Below are 23,099 nucleotides of genomic sequence, written 5' to 3'. Positions count from 1 at the left end.
GGGTGCGCATAGTAAAAAGTGCTCTTGGCAGCTAGAGAGTGCCGCGTTGACCACTGCGCATGAAGAAATAACCACCTGCAACGTTTGGTTTAGGTTTTAGGTGCATTTTTAATTTTATTGCTTGAATCGCATTTTCTCGACGAGCTGAGCACGTTTTCTGAAATGTGCTCCTCCCGTCACTCTGGTTGTGTGCGCATAGTAAAAAGTGCTCTTGGCAGCTAGAGAGTGCCGCGGTGACCACTGCACATGAAGAAATAACCACCTGCAACGTTTGGTTTAGGTTTTAGGTGCATTTTTAATTTTATTGCTTAAATCGCATTTTCTCGACGAGCTGAGAACGTTTTCTGAAATGTGCTCCTCCCGTCACTCTGGTTGGGTGCGCATAGTAAAAAGTGCTCTTGGCAGGTAGAGAGTGCCTCGTTGACCACTGCGCATGAAGAAATGACCATCTGCAACGTTTGGTTTAGGTTTTAGGTGCATTTTTAATTTTATTGCTTAAATCGCATTTTCTCGACGAGCTGAGCACGTTTTCTGAATGTGCTCCTTCCGTCACTCTGGTTGGGTGCGCATAGTAAAAAGTGCTCTTGGCAGCTAGAGAGTGCCGCGTTGACCACTGCGCATGAAGAAATGACCATTTGCAACGTTTGTTTTAGGTTTTAGGTGCATTTTTAATTTTATTGCTTAAATCGCATTTTCTCGACGAGCTGAGCACGTTTTCTGAAATGTGCTCCTCCCGTTACTCTGGTTGGGTGCGCATAGTAAAAAGTGCTCTTGGCAGCTAGAGAGTGCCGCGTTGACCACTGCGCATGAAGAAATAACCACCTGCAACGTTTGGTTTAGGTTTTGGGTGCATTTTTAATTTTATTGCTTAAATCGCATTTTCTCGTCGAGCTGAGCACGTTTTCTGAAATGTGCTCCTCCCGTCACTCTGGTTGGGTGCGCATAGTAAAAAGTGCTCTTGGCAGCTAGAGAGTGCCGCGTTGACCACTGCGCATGAAGAAATGACCATCTGCAACGTTTGGTTTAGGTTTTGGGTGCATTTTTGCTTTTATTGCTTAAATCGCATTTTCTCGACGAGCTGAGCACGTTTTCTGAAATGTGCTCCTCCCGTCACTCTGGTTGGGTGCACATAGTAAAAAGTGCTCTTGGCAGCTAGAGAGTCCCGCGTTGACCACTGCGCATGAAGAAATAACCACCTGCAACGTTTGGTTTAGGTTTTAGGTGCATTTTTAATTTTATTGCTTAAATCGCATTTTCTCGACGAGCTGAGCACGTTTTCTGAAATGTGCTCCTCCCGTTACTCTGGTTGGGTCTGCATAGTAAAAAGTGCTCTTGGCAGCTAGAGAGTGCCGCGTTGACCACTGCGCATGAAGAAATGACCATCTGCAACGTTTGGTTTAGGTTTTGGGTGCATTTTTCATTTTATTGCTTAAATCGCCTTTTCTCGACGAGCTGAGCACGTTTTCTGAAATGTGCTCCTCCCGTCACTCTGGTTGGGTGCGCATCGTAAAAAGTGCTCTTGGCAGCTAGAGAGTGCCGCGTTGACCATTGCGCATGAAGAAATAACCACCTGCAACGTTTGGTTTAGGTTTTAGGTGCATTCTTAATTTTATTGCTTAAATCGCATTTTCTCGACGAGCTGAGCACGTTTTCTGAAATATGCTCCTCCCGTCACTCTGGTTGGGTGCGCATAGTAAAAAGTGCTCTTGGCAGCTAGAGACTGCCGCGTTGACCACTGCGCATGAAGAAATAACCACCTGCAACGTTTGGTTTAGGTTTTGGGTGCATTTTTAATTTTATTGCTTAAATCGCATTTTCTCGTCGAGCTGAGCACGTTTTCTGAAATGTGCTCCTTCCGTCACTCTGGTTGGGTGCGCATAGTAAAAAGTGCTCTTGGCAGCTAGAGAGTGCCGCGTTGACCACTGCGCATGAAGAAATGACCATCTGCAACGTTTGGTTTAGGTTTTAGGTGCATTTTTAATTTTATTGCTTTGATCGCATTTTCTCGACGAGCTGAGCACGTTTTCTGAAATGTGCTCCTCCCGTCACTCTGGTTGGGTGCGCATAGTAAAAAGTGCTCTTGGCAGCTAGAGAGTGCCGCGTTGACCACTGCGCATGAAGAAATAACCACCTGCAACGTTTGGTTTAGGTTTTAGGTGCATTTTTAATTTTATTGCTTAAATCGCATTTTCTCGACGAGCTGAGCACGTTTTCTGAAATGTGCTCCTCCCGTCACTCTGGTCGGGTGCGCATAGTAAAAAGTGCTCTTGGCAGCTAGAGAGTGCCGCGTTGACTGCTGCACATGAAGAAATAACCACCCCCAACGTTTGGTTTAGGTTTTAGGTGCATTTTTCATTTTATTGCTTAAATCGCATTTTTTCGACTAGCTGAGCACGTTTTCTGAAATGTGCTCCTCCCGTCACTCTGGTTGGGTGCGCATAGTAAAAAGTTCTCTTGGCAGCTAGAGAGTGCCGCGTTGACCACTGCGCATGAAGAAATAACCACCTGCAACGTTTGGTTTAGGTTTTGGGTGCATTTTTAATTTTATTGCTTAAATCGCATTTTCTCGACGAGCTGAGCACGTTTTCTGAAATGTGCTCCTCCCGTCACTCTGGTTGGGTGCGCATAGTAAAAAGTGCTCTTGGCAGCTAGAGAGTGCCGCGTTGACCACTGCGCATGAAGAAATAACCACCCGCAACGTTTGGTTTAGGTTTTAGGTGCATTTTTAAATTTATTGCTTAAATCGCATTTTCTCGACGAGCTGAGCACGTTTTCTGAAATGTGCTCCTCCCGTCACTCTGGTTGGGTGCGCATAGTAAAAAGTGCTCTTGGCAGCTCGAGAGTGCCGCGTTGACCACTGCGCATGAAGAAATAACCACGTGCAACGTTTGTTTTAGGTTTTGGGTGCATTTTTAATTTTATTGCTTAAATCGCATTTTCTCGTCGAGCTGAGCACGTTTTCAGAAATGTGCTCCTCCCGTCACTCTGGTTGGGTGCGCATAGTAAAAAGTGCTCTTGGCAGCTAGAGAGTGCCGCGTTGACCACTGCGCATGAAGAAATAACCACCTGCAACGTTTGGTTTAGGTTTTGGGTGCATTTTTAATTTTATTGCTTAAATCGCATTTTCTCGACGAGCTGAGCACGTTTTCTGAAATGTGCTCCTCCCGTCACTCTGGTTGGGTGCGCATAGTAAAAAGTGCTCTTGGCAGCTAGAGAGTGCCGCGTTGACCACTGCGCATGAAGAAATAACAACCTGCAACGTTTGGTTTAGGTTTTAGGTGCATTTTTAATTTTATTGCTTAAATCGCATTTTCTCGACGAGCTGAGCACGTTTTCTGAAATGTGCTCCTCCCGTCACTCTGGTTGGGTGCGCATAGTAAAAAGTACTCTTGGCAGCTAGAGAGTGCCGCGTTGACCACTGCCCATGAAGAAATAACCACCTGCAACGTTTGGTTTAGGTTTTAGGTGCATTTTTAATTTTATTGCTTAAATCGCATTTTCTCGACGAGCTGAGCACGTTTTCTGAAATGTGCTCCTCCCGTCACTCTGGTTGGGTGCGCATAGTAAAAAGTACTCTTGGCAGCTAGAGAGTGCCGCGTTGACCACTGCCCATGAAGAAATAACCACCTGCAACGTTTGGTTTAGGTTTTAGGTGCATTTTTAATTTTATTGCTTAAATCGCATTTTCTCGACGAGCTGAGCACGTTTTCTGAAATGTGCTCCTCCTGTCACTCTGGTTGGGTGCGCATAGTAAAAAGTGCTCTTGGCAGCTAGAGAGTGCCGCGTTGGCCACTGCGCATGAAGAAATAACCACCTGCAACGTTTGGTTTAGGTTTTGGGTGCATTTTTAATTTTATTGCTTAAATCGCATTTTCTCGACGAGCTGAGCACGTTTTCTGAAATGTGCTCCTCCCGTCACTCTGGTTGGGTGCGCATAGTAAAAAGTGCTCTTGGCAGCTAGAGAGTGCCGCGTTGACCACTGCGCATGAAGAAATAACCACTTGCAACGTTTGGTTTAGGTTTTGGGTGCATTTTTAATTTTATTGCTTAAATTGCATTTTCTCGACGAGCTGAGCACGTTTTCTGAAATGTGCTCCTCCCGTCACTCTGGTTGGGTGCGCATAGTAAAAAGCGCTCTTGGCAGCTAGAGAGTGCCGCGTTGACCACTGCGCATGAAGAAATAACCACCTGCAACGTTTGGTTTAGGTTTTAGGTGCATTTTTAATTTTATTGCTTAAATCGCATTTTCTCGACGAGCTGAGCACGTTTTCTGAAATGTGCTCCTCCCGTCACTCTGGTTGGGTGCGCATAGTAAAAAGTGCTCTTGGCAGCTAGAGAGTGCCGCGTTGACCACTGCCCATGAAGAAATAACCACCTGCAACGTTTGGTTTAGGTTTTAGGTGGATTTTTAATTTTATTGCTTAAATCGCATTTTCTCGACGAGCTGAGCACGTTTTCTGAAATGTGCTCCTCCCGTCACTCTGGTTGGGTGCGCATAGTAAAAAGTGCTCTTGGCAGCTAGAGAGTGCCGCGTTGGCCACTGCGCATGAAGAAATAACCACCTGCAACGTTTGGTTTAGGTTTTAGGTACATTTTTAATTTTATTGCTTAAATCGCATTTTCTCGACGAGTTGAGCACGTTTTCTGAAATGTGCTCCTCCCGTCACTCTGGTTGTGTGCGCATACATAGTAAAAAGTGCTCTTGGCAGCTAGAGAGTGCCGCGTTGACCACTGCACATGAAGAAATAACCACCTGCAACGTTTGGTTTAGGTTTTAGGTGCATTTTTAATTTTATTGCTTAAATCGCATTTTCTCGACGAGCTGAGCACGTTTTCTGAAATGTGCTCCTCCCGTCACTCTGGTTGGGTGCGCATAGTAAAAAGTGCTCTTGGCAGGTAGAGAGTGCCGCGTTGACCACTGCGCATGAAGAAATGACCATCTGCAACGTTTGGTTTAGGTTTTAGGTGCATTTTTAATTTTATTGCTTAAATCGCATTTTCTCGACGAGCTGAGCACGTTTTCTGAATGTGCTCCTTCCGTCACTCTGGTTGGGTGCGCATAGTAAAAAGTGCTCTTGGCAGCTAGAGAGTGCCGCGTTGACCACTGCGCATGAAGAAATGACCATTTGCAACGTTTGGTTTAGGTTTTGGGTGCATTTTTGCTTTTATTGCTTAAATCGCATTTTCTCGACGAGCTGAGCACGTTTTCTGAAATGTGCTCCTCCCGTCACTCTGGTTGGGTGCACATAGTAAAAAGTGCTCTTGGCAGCTAGAGAGTCCCGCGTTGACCACTGCGCATGAAGAAATAACCACCTGCAACGTTTGGTTTAGGTATTAGGTGCATTTTTAATTTTATTGCTTAAATCGCATTTTCTCGACGAGCTGAGCACGTTTTCTGAAATGTGCTCCTCCCGTTACTCTGGTTGGGTCTGCATAGTAAAAAGTGCTCTTGGCAGCTAGAGAGTGCCGCGTTGACCACTGCGCATGAAGAAATAACCACCTGCAACGTTTGGTTTAGGTTTTAGGTGCATTTTTAATTTTATTGCTTAAATCGCATTTTCTCGACGAGCTGAGCACGTTTTCTGAAATGTGCTCCTCCCGTCACTCTGGCTGGGTGCGCGAAGTAAAAAGTGCTCTTGGCAGCTAGAGAGTGCCGAGTTGACCACTGCCCATGAAGAAATAACCACCTGCAACGTTTGGTTTAGGTTTTAGGTGCATCTTTAATTTTATTGCTTAAATCGCAATTCCTGGACGAGCTGAGCACGTTTTCTGAAATGTGCTCCTCCCGTCACTCTGGTTGGGTGCGCATAGTAAAAGGTGCTCTTGGCAGCTAGAGAGTGCCGCGTTGACCACTGCGCATGAAGAAATGACCACATGCAACGTTTGGTTTAGGTTTTGGGTGCATTTTTAATTTTATTGCTTAAATCGCATTTTCTCGACGAGCTGAGCACGTTTTCTGAAATGTGCTCCTCCCGTCACTCTGGTTGGGTGCGCATATTAAAAAGTGCTCTTGGCAGCTAGAGAGTGCCGCGTTGACCACTGCGCATGAAGAAATGACCATCTGCAACGTTTGGTTTAGGTTTTAGGTGCATTTTTAATTTTATTGCTTTAATCGCATTTTCTCGACGAGCTGAGCACGTTTTCAGAAATGTGCTCCTCCCGTCACTCTGGTTGGGTGCGCATAGTAAAAAGTGCTCTTGGCAGCTAGAGAGTGCCGCGTTGACCATTGCGCATGAAGAAATAACCACCTGCAACGTTTGGTTTAGGTTTTAGGTGCATTTTTAATTTTATTGCTTAAATCGCATTTTCTCGACGAGCTGAGCACGTTTTCTGAAATGTGCTCCTCCCGTCACTCTGGTTGGGTGCACATAGTAAAAAGTGCTCTTGGCAGCTAGAGAGTGCCGCGTTGACCACTGCGCATGAAGAAATAACCACCTGCAACGTTTGGTTTAGGTTTTAGGTGCATTTTTAATTTTATTGCTTAAATCGCATTTTCTCGACGAGCTGAGCACGTTTTCTGAAATGTGCTCCTCCCGTCACTCTGGTTGGGTGCGCATAGTAAAAAGTACTCTTGGCAGCTAAAGAGTGCCGCGTTGACCACTGCCCATGAAGAAATAACCACCTGCAACGTTTGGTTTAGGTTTTAGGTGCATTTTTAATTTTATTGCTTAAATCGCATTTTCTCGACGAGCTGAGCACGTTTTCTGAAATGTGCTCCTCCCGTCACTCTGGTTTGGTGCGCATAGTAAAAAGTGCTCTTGGCAGCTAGAGAGTGCCGCGTTGGCCACTGTGCATGAAGAAATAACCACCTGCAACGTTTGGTTTAGGTTTTGGGTGCATTTTTAATTTTATTGCTTAAATCGCATTTTCTCGACGAGCTGAGCACGTTTTCTGAAATGTGCTCCTCCCGTCACTCTGGTTGGGTGCGCATAGTAAAAAGTGCTCTTGGCAGCTAGAGAGTGCCGCGTTGACCACTGCCCATGAAGAAATAACCACCTGCAACGTTTGGTTTAGGTTTTAGGTGCATTTTTAATTTTATTGCTTAAATCGCATTTTCTCGACGAGCTGAGCACGTTTTCTGAAATGTGCTCCTCCCGTCACTCTGGTTGGGTGCGCATAGTAAAAAGTGCTCTTGGCAGCTAGAGAGTGCCGCGTTGGCCACTGTGCATGAAGAAATAACCACCTGCAACGTTTGGTTTAGGTTTTGGGTGCATTTTTAATTTTATTGCTTAAATCGCATTTTCTCGACGAGCTGAGCACGTTTTCTGAAATGTGCTCCTCCCGTCACTCTGGTTGGGTGCGCATAGTAAAAAGTGCTCTTGGCAGCTAGAGAGTGCCGCGTTGACCACTGCGCATGAAGAAATAACCACTTGCAACGTTTGGTTTAGGTTTTGGGTGCATTTTTAATTTTATTGCTTAAATCGCATTTTCTCGACGAGCTGAGCACGTTTTCTGAAATGTGCTCCTCCCGTCACTCTAGTTGGGTGCGCATAGTAAAAAGCGCTCTTGGCAGCTAGAGAGTGCCGCGTTGACCACTGCGCATGAAGAAATAACCACCTGCAACGTTTGGTTTAGGTTTTAGGTGCATTTTTAATTTTATTGCTTAAATCGCATTTTCTCGACGAGCTGAGCACGTTTTCTGAAATGTGCTCCTCCCGTCACTCTGGTTGGGTGTGCATAGTAAAAAGTGCTCTTGGCAGCTAGAGAGTGCCGCGTTGACCACTGCCCATGAAGAAATAACCACCTGCAACGTTTGGTTTAGGTTTTAGGTGGATTTTTAATTTTATTGCTTAAATCGCATTTTCTCGACGAGCTGAGCACGTTTTCTGAAATGTGCTCCTCCCGTCACTCTGGTTGGGTGCGCATAGTAAAAAGTGCTCTTGGCAGCTAGAGAGTGCCGCGTTGGCCACTGCGCATGAAGAAATAACCACCTGCAACGTTTGGTTTAGGTTTTAGGTGCATTTTTAATTTTATTGCTTAAATCGCATTTTCTCGACAAGCTGAGCACGTTTTCTGAATGTGCTCCTTCCGTCACTCTGGTTGGGTGCGCATAGTAAAAAGTGCTCTTGGCAGCTAGAGAGTGCCGCGTTGACCACTGCGCATGAAGAAATGACCATTTGCAACGTTTGGTTTAGGTTTTGGGTGCATTTTTAATTTTATTGCATAAATCGCATTTTCTCGTCGAGCTGAGCACGTTTTCTGAAATGTGCTCCTCCCGTCACTCTGGTTGGGTGCGCATAGTAAAAAGTGCTCTTGGCAGCTAGAGAGTGCCGCGTTGACCACTGCGCATGAAGAAATGACCATCTGCAACGTTTGGTTTAGGTTTTGGGTGCATTTTTGCTTTTATTGCTTAAATCGCATTTTCTCGACGAGCTGAGCACGTTTTCTGAAATGTGCTCCTCCCGTCACTCTGGTTGGGTGCGCATTGGAAAAAGTGCTCTTGGCAGCTAGAGAGTGCCGCGTTGACCACTGCGCATTTAGAAATGACCATCTGCAAAGTTTGGTTTAGGTTTTGGGTGCATTTTTAATTTTATTGCTTAAATCGCATTTTCTCGAAGAGCTGAGCACGTTTTCTGAAATCTGCTCCTCCCGTCACTCTGGTTGGGTGCGCATAGTAAAAAGTGCTCTTGGCAGCTAGAGAGTGCCGCGTTGACCACTGCGCATGAAGAAATGACCATCTGCAACGTTTGGTTTAGGTTTTAGGTGCATTTTTAATTTTATTGCTTAAATCGCATTTTCTCGTCGAGCTGAGCACGTTTTCTGAAATGTGCTCCTCCCGTCACTCTGGTTGGGTGCACATAGTAAAAAGTGCTCTTGGCAGCTAGAGAGTGCCGCGTTGGCCACTGCGCATGAAGAAATAACTACCTGCAACGTTTGGTTTAGGTTTTAGGTGCATTTTTAATTTTATTGCTTAAATCGCATTTTCTCGACGAGCTGAGCACGTTTTCTGAAATGTGCTCCTCCCGTCACTCTGGTTGGGTGCACATAGTAAAAAGTACTCTTGGCAGCTAGAGAGTGCCGCGTTGACCACTGCGCATGAAGAAATAACCACCTGCAACGTTTGGTTTAGGTTTTAGGTGCATTTTTATTTTTATTGCTTAAATCGCTTTTTCTGGACGAGCTGAGCACGTTTTCTGAAATGTGCTCCTCCCGTCACTCTGGTTGGGTGCGCATAGTAAAAAGTGCTCTTGGCAGCTAGAGAGTGCCGCGTTGACCACTGCGCATGAAGAAATAACCACCTGCAACGTTTGGTTTAGGTTTTAGGTGCATTTTTAATTTTATTGCTTAAATCGCATTTTCTCGACGAGCTGAGCACGTTTTCTGAAATGTGCTCCTCCCGTCACTCTGGTTGGGTGCGCATAGTAAAAAGTGCTCTTGGCAGCTAGAGAGTGCCACGTTGACGGCTGCACATGAAGAAATAACCACCTGCAACGTTTGGTTTAGGTTTTAGGTGCATTTTTAATTTTATTGCTTTGATCGCATTTTCTCGACGAGCTGAGCACGTTTTCTGAAATGTGCTCCTCCCGTCACTCTGGTTGGGTGCGCATAGTAAAAAGTGCTCTTGGCAGCTAGAGAGTGCCGCGTTGACCACTGCGCATGAAGAAATAACCACCTGCAACGTTTGGTTTAGGTTTTAGGTGCATTTTTAATTTTATTGCTTAAATCGCATTTTCTCGACGAGCTGAGCACGTTTTCTGAAATGTGCTCCTCCCGTCACTCTGGTCGGGTGCGCATAGTAAAAAGTGCTCTTGGCAGCTAGAGAGTGCCGCGTTGACTGCTGCACATGAAGAAATAACCACCCCCAACGTTTGGTTTAGGTTTTAGGTGCATTTTTAATTTTATTGCTTAAATCGCATTTTTTCGACTAGCTGAGCACGTTTTCTGAAATGTGCTCCTCCCGTCACTCTGGTTGGGTGCGCATAGTAAAAAGTTCTCTTGGCAGCTAGAGAGTGCCGCGTTGACCACTGCGCATGAAGAAATAACCACCTGCAACGTTTGGTTTAGGTTTTGGGTGCATTTTTAATTTTATTGCTTAAATCGCATTTTCTCGACGAGCTGAGCACGTTTTCTGAAATGTGCTCCTCCCGTCACTCTGGTTGGGTGCGCATAGTAAAAAGTGCTCTTGGCAGCTAGAGAGTGCCGCGTTGACCACTGCGCATGAAGAAATAACCACCCGCAACGTTTGGTTTAGGTTTTAGGTGCATTTTTAATTTTATTGCTTAAATCGCATTTTCTCGACGAGCTGAGCACGTTTTCTGAAATGTGCTCCTCCCGTCACTCTGGTTGGGTGCGCATAGTAAAAAGTGCTCTTGGCAGCTCGAGAGTGCCGCGTTGACCACTGCGCATGAAGAAATAACCACCTGCAACGTTTGGTTTAGATTTTAGGTGCATTTTTAATTTTATTGCTTAAATCGCATTTTCTCGACGAGCTGAGCACGTTTTCTGAAATGTGCTCCTCCCGTCACTCTGGTTGGGTGCGCATAGTAAAAAGTACTCTTGGCAGCTAGAGAGTGCCGCGTTGACCACTGCCCATGAAGAAATAACCACCTGCAACGTTTGGTTTAGGTTTTAGGTGCATCTTTAATTTTATTGCTTAAATCGCAATTCCTGGACGAGCTGAGCACGTTTTCTGAAATGTGCTCCTCCCGTCACTCTGGTTGGGTGCGCATAGTAAAAAGTGCTCTTGGCAGCTAGAGAGTGCCGCGTTGACCACTGCGCATGAAGAAATGACCACATGCAACGTTTGGTTTAGGTTTTGGGTGCATTTTTAATTTTATTGCTTAAATCGCATTTTCTCGACGAGCTGAGCACGTTTTCTGAAATGTGCTCCTCCCGTCACTCTGGTTGGGTGCGCATAGTAAAAAGTGCTCTTGGCAGCTAGAGAGTGCCGCGTTGACCACTGCCCATGAAGAAATAACCACCTGCAACGTTTGGTTTAGGTTTTAGGTGCATTTTTAATTTTATTGCTTAAATCGCATTTTCTCGACAAGCTGAGCACGTTTTCTGAAAAGTGCTCTTGGCAGCTAGAGAGTGCCGCGTTGACCACTGCACATGAAGAAATAACCACCTGCAACGTTTGGTTTAGGTTTTAGGTGCATTTTTAATTTTATTGCTTAAATCGCATTTTCTCGACGAGCTGAGCACGTTTTCTGAAATGTGCTCCTCCCGTCACTCTGGTTGGGTGCGCATAGTAAAAAGTGCTCTTGGCAGGTAGAGAGTGCCGCGTTGACCACTGCGCATGAAGAAATGACCATCTGCAACGTTTGGTTTAGGTTTTAGGTGCATTTTTAATTTTATTGCTTAAATCGCATTTTCTCGACGAGCTGAGCACGTTTTCTGAATGTGCTCCTTCCGTCACTCTGGTTGGGTGCGCATAGTAAAAAGTGCTCTTGGCAGCTAGAGAGTGCCGCGTTGACCACTGCGCATGAAGAAATGACCATTTGCAACGTTTGGTTTAGGTTTTAGGTGCATTTTTAATTTTATTGCTTAAATTGCATTTTCTCGACGAGCTGAGAACGTTTTCTGAAATGTGCTCCTCCCGTCACTCTGGTTGGGTGCGCATAGTAAAAAGTGCTCTTGGCAGCTAGAGAGTGCCGCGTTGACCACTGCACATGAAGAAATAACCACCTGCAACGTTTGGTTTAGGTTTTGGGTGCATTTTTAATTTTATTGCATAAATCGCATTTTCTCGTCGAGCTGAGCACGTTTTCTGAAATGTGCTCCTCCCGTCACTCTGGTTGGGTGCGCATAGTAAAAAGTGCTCTTGGCAGCTAGAGAGTGCCGCGTTGACCACTGCGCATGAAGAAATGACCATCTCCAACGTTTGGTTTAGGTTTTGGGTGCATTTTTGCTTTTATTGCTTAAATCGCATTTTCTCGACGAGCTGAGCACGTTTTCTGAAATGTGCTCCTCCCGTCACTCTGGTTGGGTGCGCATAGTAAAAAGTGCTCTTGGCAGCTAGAGAGTGCCGCGTTGACCACTGCGCATTTAGAAATGACCATCTGCAAAGTTTGGTTTAGGTTTTGGGTGCATTTTTAATTTTATTGCTTAAATCGCATTTTCTCGAAGAGCTGAGCACGTTTTCTGAAATGTGCTCCTCCCGTCACTCTGGTTGGGTGCGCATAGTAAAAAGTGCTCTTGGCAGCTAGAGAGTGCCGCGTTGACCACTGCGCATGAAGAAATGACCATCTGCAACGTTTGGTTTAGGTTTTAGGTGCATTTTTAATTTTATTGCTTAAATCGCATTTTCTCGTCGAGCTGAGCACGTTTTCTGAAATGTGCTCCTCCCGTCACTCTGGTTGGGTGCACATAGTAAAAAGTGCTCTTGGCAGCTAGAGAGTGCCGCGTTGGCCACTGCGCATGAAGAAATAACTACCTGCAACGTTTGGTTTAGGTTTTAGGTGCATTTTTAATTTTATTGCTTAAATCGCATTTTCTCGACGAGCTGAGCACGTTTTCTGAAATGTGCTCCTCCCGTCACTCTGGTTGGGTGCGCATAGTAAAAAGTACTCTTGGCAGCTAGAGAGTGCCGCGTTGACCACTGCGCATGAAGAAATAACCACCTGCAACGTTTGGTTTAGGTTTTAGGTGCATTTTTATTTTTATTGCTTAAATCGCTTTTTCTGGACGAGCTGAGCACGTTTTCTGAAATGTGCTCCTCCCGTCACTCTGGTTGGGTGCGCATAGTAAAAAGTGCTCTTGGCAGCTAGAGAGTGCCGCGTTGACCACTGCGCATGAAGAAATAACCACCTGCAACGTTTGGTTTAGGTTTTAGGTGCATTTTTAATTTTATTGCTTAAATCGCATTTTCTCGACGAGCTGAGCACGTTTTCTGAAATGTGCTCCTCCCGTCACTCTGGTTGGGTGCGCATAGTAAAAAGTGCTCTTGGCAGCTAGAGAGTGCCACGTTGACGGCTGCACATGAAGAAATAACCACCTGCAACGTTTGGTTTAGGTTTTAGGTGCATTTTTAATTTTATTGCTTTGATCGCATTTTCTCGACGAGCTGAGCACGTTTTCTGAAATGTGCTCCTCCCGTCACTCTGGTTGGGTGCGCATAGTAAAAAGTGCTCTTGGCAGCTAGAGAGTGCCGCGTTGACCACTGCGCATGAAGAAATAACCACCTGCAACGTTTGGTTTAGGTTTTAGGTGCATTTTTAATTTTATTGCTTAAATCGCATTTTCTCGACGAGCTGAGCACGTTTTCTGAAATGTGCTCCTCCCGTCACTCTGGTCGGGTGCGCATAGTAAAAAGTGCTCTTGGCAGCTAGAGAGTGCCGCGTTGACTGCTGCACATGAAGAAATAACCACCCCCAACGTTTGGTTTAGGTTTTAGGTGCATTTTTAATTTTATTGCTTAAATCGCATTTTCTCGACTAGCTGAGCACGTTTTCTGAAATGTGCTCCTCCCGTCACTCTGGTTGGGTGCGCATAGTAAAAAGTTCTCTTGGCAGCTAGAGAGTGCCGCGTTGACCACTGCGCATGAAGAAATAACCACCTGCAACGTTTGGTTTAGGTTTTGGGTGCATTTTTAATTTTATTGCTTAAATCGCATTTTCTCGACGAGCTGAGCACGTTTTCTGAAATGTGCTCCTCCCGTCACTCTGGTTGGGTGCGCATAGTAAAAAGTGCTCTTGGCAGCTAGAGAGTGCCGCGTTGACCACTGCGCATGAAGAAATAACCACCCGCAACGTTTGGTTTAGGTTTTAGGTGCATTTTTAATTTTATTGCTTAAATCGCATTTTCTCGACGAGCTGAGCACGTTTTCTGAAATGTGCTCCTCCCGTCACTCTGGTTGGGTGCGCATAGTAAAAAGTGCTCTTGGCAGCTCGAGAGTGCCGCGTTGACCACTGCGCATGAAGAAATAACCACGTGCAACGTTTGTTTTAGGTTTTGGGTGCATTTTTAATTTTATTGCTTAAATCGCATTTTCTCGTCGAGCTGAGCACGTTTTCAGAAATGTGCTCCTCCCGTCACTCTGGTTGGGTGCGCATGGTAAAAAGTGCTCTTGGCAGCTAGAGAGTGCCGCGTTGACCATTGCGCATGAAGAAATAACCACCTGCAACGTTTGGTTTAGGTTTTAGGTGCATTTTTAATTTTATTGCTTAAATCGCATTTTCTCGACGAGCTGAGCACGTTTTCTGAAATGTGCTCCTCCCGTCACTCTGGTTGGGTGCGCATAGTAAAAAGTGCTCTTGGCAGCTAGAGAGTGCCGCGTTGACCACTGCCCATGAAGAAATAACCACCTGCAACGTTTGGTTTAGGTTTTAGGTGCATTTTTAATTTTATTGCTTAAATCGCATTTTCTCGACGAGCTGAGCACGTTTTCTGAAATGTGCTCCTCCCGTCACTCTGGTTGGGTGCGCATAGTAAAAAGTACTCTTGGCAGCTAGAGAGTGCCGCGTTGACCACTGCCCATGAAGAAATAACCACCTGCAACGTTTGGTTTAGGTTTTAGGTGCATTTTTAATTTTATTGCTTAAATCGCATTTTCTCGACGAGCTGAGCACGTTTTCTGAAATGTGCTCCTCCCGTCACTCTGGTTGGGTGCGCATAGTAAAAAGTGCTCTTGGCAGCTAGAGAGTGCCGCGTTGGCCACTGTGCATGAAGAAATAACCACCTGCAACGTTTGGTTTAGGTTTTGGGTGCATTTTTAATTTTATTGCTTAAATCGCATTTTCTCGACGAGCTGAGCACGTTTTCTGCAATGTGCTCCTCCCGTCACTCTGGTTGGGTGCGCATAGTAAAAAGTGCTCTTGGCAGCTAGAGAGTGCCGCGTTGGCCACTGCGCATGAAGAAATAACCACCTGCAACGTTTGGTTTAGGTTTTAGGTACATTTTTAATTTTATTGCTTAAATCGCATTTTCTCGACGAGCTGAGCACGTTTTCTGAAATGTGCTCCTCCCGTCACTCTGGTTGTGTGCGCATAGTAAAAAGTGCTCTTGGCAGCTAGAGAGTGCCGCGTTGACCACTGCACATGAAGAAATAACCACCTGCAACGTTTGGTTTAGGTTTTAGGTGCATTTTTAATTTTATTGCTTAAATTGCATTTTCTCGACGAGCTGAGCACGTTTTCTGAAATGTGCTCCTCCCGTCACTCTGGTTGGGTGCGCATAGTAAAAAGTGCTCTTGGCAGGTAGAGAGTGCCGCGTTGACCACTGCGCATGAAGAAATGACCATCTGCAACGTTTGGTTTAGGTTTTAGGTGCATTTTAAATTTTATTGCTTAAATCGCATTTTCTCGACGAGCTGAGCACGTTTTCTGAATGTGCTCCTTCCGTCACTCTGGTTGGGTGCGCATAGTAAAAAGTGCTCTTGGCAGCTAGAGAGTGCCGCGTTGACCACTGCGCATGAAGAAATGACCATTTGCAACGTTTGGTTTAGGTTTTAGGTGCATTTTTAATTTTATTGCTTAAATCGCATTTTCTCGACGAGCTGAGCACGTTTTCTGAAATGTGCTCCTCCCGTTACTCTGGTTGGGTGCGCATAGTAAAAAGTGCTCTTGGCAGCTAGAGAGTGCCGCGTTGACCACTGCGCATGAAGAAATAACCACCTGCAACGTTTGGTTTAGGTTTTGGGTGCATTTTTAATTTTATTGCTTAAATCGCATTTTCTCGACGAGCTGAGCACGTTTTCTGAAATGTGCTCCTCCCGTCACTCTGGTTGGGTGCGCATAGTAAAAAGTGCTCTTGGCAGCTAGAGAGTTCCGCGTTGACCACTGCGCATGAAGAAATAACCACCTGCAACGTTTGGTTTAGGTTTTAGGTGCATTTTTAATTTTATTGCTTAAATCGCATTTTCTCGACGAGCTGAGCACGTTTTCTGAAATGTGCTCCTCCCGTCACTCTGGTTGGGTGCGCATAGTAAAAAGTACTCTTGGCAGCTAGAGAGTGCCGCGTTGACCACTGCCCATGAAGAAATAACCACCTGCAACGTTTGGTTTAGGTTTTAGGTGCATTTTTAATTTTATTGCTTAAATCGCATTTTCTCGACGAGCTGAGCACGTTTTCTGAAATGTGCTCCTCCCGTCACTCTGGTTGGGTGCGCATAGTAAAAAGTACTCTTGGCAGCTAGAGAGTGCCGCGTTGACCACTGCCCATGAAGAAATAACCACCTGCAACGTTTGGTTTAGGTTTTAGGTGCATTTTTAATTTTATTGCTTAAATCGCATTTTCTCGACGAGCTGAGCACGTTTTCTGAAATGTGCTCCTCCCGTCACTCTGGTTGGGTGCGCATAGTAAAAAGTGCTCTTGGCAGCTAGAGAGTGCCACGTTGGCCACTGCGCATGAAGAAATAACCACCTGCAACGTTTGGTTTAGGTTTTGGGTGCATTTTTAATTTTATTGCTTAAATCGCATTTTCTCGACGAGCTGAGCACGTTTTCTGAAATGTGCTCCTCCCGTCACTCTGGTTGGGTGCGCATAGTAAAAAGTGCTCTTGGCAGCTAGAGAGTGCCGCGTTGACCACTGCGCATGAAGAAATAACCACTTGCAACGTTTGGTTTAGGTTTTGGGTGCATTTTTAATTTTATTGCTTAAATCGCATTTTCTCGACGAGCTGAGCACGTTTTCTGAAATGTGCTCCTCCCGTCACTCTGGTTGGGTGCGCTTAGTAAAAAGCGCTCTTGGCAGCTAGAGAGTGCCGCGTTGACCACTGCGCATGAAGAAATAACCACCTGCAACGTTTGGTTTAGGTTTTAGGTGCATTTTTAATTTTATTGCTTAAATCGCATTTTCTCGACGAGCTGAGCACGTTTTCTGAAATGTGCTCCTCCCGTCACTCTGGTTGGGTGCGCATAGTAAAAAGTGCTCTTGGCAGCTAGAGAGTGCCGCGTTGACCACTGCCCATGAAGAAATAACCACCTGCAACGTTTGGTTTAGGTTTTAGGTGGATTTTTAATTTTATTGCTTAAATCGCATTTTCTCGACGAGCTGAGCACGTTTTCTGAAATGTGCTCCTCCCGTCACTCTGGTTGGGTGCGCATAGTAAAAAGTGCTCTTGGCAGCTAGAGAGTGCCGCGTTGGCCACTGCGCATGAAGAAATAACCACCTGCAACGTTTGGTTTAGGTTTTAGGTACTTTTTTAATTTTATTGCTTAAATCGCATTTTCTCGACGAGTTGAGCACGTTTTCTGAAATGTGCTCCTCCCGTCACTCTGGTTGTGTGCGCATAGTAAAAAGTGCTCTTGGCAGCTAGAGAGTGCCGCGTTGACCACTGCACATGAAGAAATAACCACCTGCAACGTTTGGTTTAGGTTTTAGGTGCATTTTTAATTTTATTGCTTAAATCGCATTTTCTCGACGAGCTGAGCACGTTTTCTGAAATGTGCTCCTCCCGTCACTCTGGTTGGGTGCGCATAGTAAAAAGTGCTCTTGGCAGGTAGAGAGTGCCGCGTTGACCACTGCGCATGAAGAAATGACCATCTGCAACGTTTGGTTTAGGTTTTAGGTGCATTTTTAATTTTATTGCTTAAATCGCATTTTCTCGACGAGCTGAGCACGTTTTCTGAATGTGCTCCTTCCGTCACTCTGGTTGGGTGCGCATAGTAAAAAGTGCTCTTGGCAGCTAGAGAGTGCCGCGTTGACCACTGCGCATGAAGAAATAACCACCTGCAACGTTTGGTTTAGGTTTTGGGTGCATTTTTAATTTTATTGCTTAAATCGCATTTTCTCGACGAGCTGAGCACGTTTTCTGAAATGTGCTCCTCCCGTCACTCTGGTTGGGTGCGCATAGTAAAAAGTGCTCTTGGCAGCTAGAGAGTTCCGCGTTGACCACTGCGCATGAAGAAATAACCACCTGCAACGTTTGGTTTAGGTTTTAGGTGCATTTTTAATTTTATTGCTTAAATCGCATTTTCTCGACGAGCTGAGCACGTTTTCTGAAATGTGCTCCTCCCGTCACTCTGGTTGGGTGCGCATAGTAAAAAGTACTCTTGGCAGCTAGAGAGTGCCGCGTTGACCACTGCCCATGAAGAAATAACCACCTGCAACGTTTGGTTTAGGTTTTAGGTGCATTTTTAATTTTATTGCTTAAATCGCATTTTCTCGACGAGCTGAGCACGTTTTCTGAAATGTGCTCCTCCCGTCACTCTGGTTGGGTGCGCATAGTAAAAAGTACTCTTGGCAGCTAGAGAGTGCCGCGTTGACCACTGCCCATGAAGAAATAACCACCTGCAACGTTTGGTTTAGGTTTTAGGTGCATTTTTAATTTTATTGCTTAAATCGCATTTTCTCGACGAGCTGAGCACGTTTTCTGAAATGTGCTCCTCCCGTCACTCTGGTTGGGTGCGCATAGTAAAAAGTACTCTTGGCAGCTAGAGAGTGCCGCGTTGACCACTGCCCATGAAGAAATAACCACCTGCAACGTTTGGTTTAGGTTTTAGGTGCATTTTTAATTTTATTGCTTAAATCGCATTTTCTCGACGAGCTGAGCACGTTTTCTGAAATGTGCTCCTCCCGTCACTCTGGTTGGGTGCGCATAGTAAAAAGTGCTCTTGGCAGCTAGAGAGTGCCGCGTTGGCCACTGCGCATGAAGAAATAACCACCTGCAACGTTTGGTTTAGGTTTTGGGTGCATTTTTAATTTTATTGCTTAAATCGCATTTTCTCGACGAGCTGAGCACGTTTTCTGAAATGTGCTCCTCCCGTCACTCTGGTTGGGTGCGCATAGTAAAAAGTGCTCTTGGCAGCTAGAGAGTGCCGCGTTGACCACTGCGCATAAAGAAATAACCACTTGCAACGTTTGGTTTAGGTTTTGGGTGCATTTTTAATTTTATTGCTTAAATCGCATTTTCTCGACGAGCTGAGCACGTTTTCTGAAATGTGCTCCTCCCGTCACTCTGGTTGGGTGCGCATAGTAAAAAGCGCTCTTGGCAGCTAGAGAGTGCCGCGTTGACCACTGCGCATGAAGAAATAACCACCTGCAACGTTTGGTTTAGGTTTTAGGTGCATTTTTAATTTTATTGCTTAAATCGCATTTTCTCGACGAGCTGAGCACGTTTTCTGAAATGTGCTCCTCCCGTCACTCTGGTTGGGTGCGCATAGTAAAAAGTGCTCTTGGCAGGTAGAGAGTGCCGCGTTGACCACTGCGCATGAAGAAATGACCATCTGCAACGTTTGGTTTAGGTTTTAGGTGCATTTTTAATTTTATTGCTTAAATCGCATTTTCTCGACGAGCTGAGCACGTTTTCTGAATGTGCTCCTTCCGTCACTCTGGTTGGGTGCGCATAGTAAAAAGTGCTCTTGGCAGCTAGAGAGTGCCGCGTTGACCACTGCGCATGAAGAAATGACCATTTGCAACGTTTGGTTTAGGTTTTGGGTGCATTTTTGCTTTTATTGCTTAAATCGCATTTTCTCGACGAGCTGAGCACGTTTTCTGAAATGTGCTCCTCCCGTCACTCTGGTTGGGTGCACATAGTAAAAAGTGCTCTTGGCAGCTAGAGAGTCCCGCGTTGACCACTGCGCATGAAGAAATAACCACCTGCAACGTTTGGTTTAGGTTTTAGGTGCATTTTTAATTTTATTGCTTAAATCGCATTTTCTCGACGAGCTGAGCACGTTTTCTGAAATGTGCTCCTCCCGTTACTCTGGTTGGGTCTGCATAGTAAAAAGTGCTCTTGGCAGCTAGAGAGTGCCGCGTTGACCACTGCGCATGAAGAAATAACCACCTGCAACGTTTGGTTTAGGTTTTAGGTGCATTTTTAATTTTATTGCTTAAATCGCATTTTCTCGACGAGCTGAGCACGTTTTCTGAAATGTGCTCCTCCCGTCACTCTGGCTGGGTGCGCGAAGTAAAAAGTGCTCTTGGCAGCTAGAGAGTGCCGAGTTGACCACTGCCCATGAAGAAATAACCACCTGCAACGTTTGGTTTAGGTTTTAGGTGCATCTTTAATTTTATTGCTTAAATCGCAATTCCTGGACGAGCTGAGCACGTTTTCTGAAATGTGCTCCTCCCGTCACTCTGGTTGGGTGCGCATAGTAAAAGGTGCTCTTGGCAGCTAGAGAGTGCCGCGTTGACCACTGCGCATGAAGAAATGACCACATGCAACGTTTGGTTTAGGTTTTGGGTGCATTTTTAATTTTATTGCTTAAATCGCATTTTCTCGACGAGCTGAGCACGTTTTCTGAAATGTGCTCCTCCCGTCACTCTGGTTGGGTGCGCATATTAAAAAGTGCTCTTGGCAGCTAGAGAGTGCCGCGTTGACCACTGCGCATGAAGAAATGACCATCTGCAACGTTTGGTTTAGGTTTTAGGTGCATTTTTAATTTTATTGCTTTAATCGCATTTTCTCGACGAGCTGAGCACGTTTTCTGAAATGTGCTCCTCCCGTCAATCTGGTTGGGTGCGCATAGTAAAAAGTGCTCTTGGCAGCTAGAGAGTGCCGCGTTGACCACTGCGCATGAAGAAATAACCACCTGCAACGTTTGGTTTAGGTTTTAGGTCCATTTTTAATTTTATTGATTAAATCGCATTTTCTCGACGAGCTGAGCACGTTTTCTGAAATGTGCTCCTCCCGTCACTCTGGTTGGGTGCGCATAGTAAAAAGTGCTCTTGGCAGCTAGAGAGTGCCGCGTTGACCACTGCCCATGAAGAAATAACCACCTGCAACGTTTGGTTTAGGTTTTAGGTGGATTTTTAATTTTATTGCTTAAATCGTATTTTCTCGACGAGCTGAGCACGTTTTCTGAAATGTGCTCCTCCCGTCACTCTGGTTGGGTGCGCATAGTAAAAAGTGCTCTTGGCAGCTAGAGAGTGCCGCGTTGGCCACTGCGCATGAAGAAATAACCACCTGCAACGTTTGGTTTAGGTTTTAGGTGCATTTTTAGTTTTATTGCTTAAATCGCATTTTCTCGACAAGCTGAGCACGTTTTCTGAAAAGTGCTCTTGGCAGCTAGAGAGTGCCGCGTTGACCACTGCGCATGAAGAAATAACCACGTGCAACGTTTGTTTTAGGTTTTGGGTGCATTTTTAATTTTATTGCTTAAATCGCATTTTCTCGTCGAGCTGAGCACGTTTTCAGAAATGTGCTCCTCCCGTCACTCTGGTTGGGTGCGCATAGTAAAAAGTGCTCTTGGCAGCTAGAGAGTGCCGCGTTGACCATTGCGCATGAAGAAATAACCACCTGCAACGTTTGGTTTAGGTTTTAGGTGCATTTATAATTTTATTGCTTAAATCGCATTTTCTCGACGAGCTGAGCACGTTTTCTGAAATGTGCTCCTCCCGTCACTCTGGTTGGGTGCGCATAGTAAAAAGTGCTCTTGGCAGCTAGAGAGTGCCGCGTTGACCACTGCCCATGAAGAAATAACCACCTGCAACGTTTGGTTTAGGTTTTAGGTGCATTTTTAATTTTATTGCTTAAATCGCATTTTCTCGACGAGCTGAGCACGTTTTCTGAAATGTGCTCCTCCCGTCACTCTGGTTGGGTGCGCATAGTAAAAAGTACTCTTGGCAGCTAGAGAGTGCCGCGTTGACCACTGCCCATGAAGAAATAACCACCTGCAACGTTTGGTTTAGGTTTTAGGTGCATTTTTAATTTTATTGCTTAAATCGCATTTTCTCGACGAGCTGAGCACGTTTTCTGAAAAGTGCTCTTGGCAGCTAGAGAGTGCCGCGTTGACCACTGCACATGAAGAAATAACCACCTGCAACGTTTGGTTTAGGTTTTAGGTGCATTTTTAATTTTATTGCTTAAATCGCATTTTCTCGACGAGCTGAGCACGTTTTCTGAAATGTGCTCCTCCCGTCACTCTGGTTGGGTGCGCATAGTAAAAAGTGCTCTTGGCAGGTAGAGAGTGCCGCTTTGACCACTGCGCATGAAGAAATGACCATCTGCAACGTTTGGTTTAGGTTTTAGGTGCATTTTTAATTTTATTGCTTAAATCGCATTTTCTCGACGAGCTGAGCACGTTTTCTGAATGTGCTCCTTCCGTCACTCTGGTTGGGTGCGCATAGTAAAAAGTGCTCTTGGCAGCTAGAGAGTGCCGCGTTGACCACTGCGCATGAAGAAATGACCATTTGCAACGTTTGGTTTAGGTTTTGGGTGCATTTTTGCTTTTATTGCTTAAATCGCATTTTCTCGACGAGCTGAGCACGTTTTCTGAAATGTGCTCCTCCCGTCACTCTGGTTGGGTGCACATAGTAAAAAGTGCTCTTGGCAGCTAGAGAGTCCCGCGTTGACCACTGCGCATGAAGAAATAACCACCTGCAACGTTTGGTTTAGGTTTTAGGTGCATTTTTAATTTTATTGCTTAAATCGCATTTTCTCGACGAGCTGAGCACGTTTTCTGAAATGTGCTCCTCCCGTTACTCTGGTTGGGTCTGCATAGTAAAAAGTGCTCTTGGCAGCTAGAGAGTGCCGCGTTGACCACTGCGCATGAAGAAATAACCACCTGCAACGTTTGGTTTAGGTTTTAGGTGCATTTTTAATTTTATTGCTTAAATCGCATTTTCTCGACGAGCTGAGCACGTTTTCTGAAATGTGCTCCTCCCGTCACTCTGGCTGGGTGCGCGAAGTAAAAAGTGCTCTTGGCAGCTAGAGAGTGCCGAGTTGACCACTGCCCATGAAGAAATAACCACCTGCAACGTTTGGTTTAGGTTTTAGGTGCATCTTTAATTTTATTGCTTAAATCGCAATTCCTGGACGAGCTGAGCACGTTTTCTGAAATGTGCTCCTCCCGTCACTCTGGTTGGGTGCGCATAGTAAAAGGTGCTCTTGGCAGCTAGAGAGTGCCGCGTTGACCACTGCGCATGAAGAAATGACCACATGCAACGTTTGGTTTAGGTTTTGGGTGCATTTTTAATTTTATTGCTTAAATCGCATTTTCTCGACGAGCTGAGCACGTTTTCTGAAATGTGCTCCTCCCGTCACTCTGGTTGGGTGCGCATATTAAAAAGTGCTCTTGGCAGCTAGAGAGTGCCGCGTTGACCACTGCGCATGAAGAAATGACCATCTGCAACGTTTGGTTTAGGTTTTAGGTCCATTTTTAATTTTATTGATTAAATCGCATTTTCTCGACGAGCTGAGCACGTTTTCTGAAATGTGCTCCTCCCGTCACTCTGGTTGGGTGCGCATAGTAAAAAGTGCTCTTGGCAGCTAGAGA

Source organism: Syngnathus scovelli, chromosome 5 (genome assembly GCF_024217435.2).
Source record: "Syngnathus scovelli strain Florida chromosome 5, RoL_Ssco_1.2, whole genome shotgun sequence".
NCBI lineage: Eukaryota > Metazoa > Chordata > Actinopteri > Syngnathiformes > Syngnathidae > Syngnathus > Syngnathus scovelli.
Note: the sequence above shows the minus strand (reverse complement) of the source record.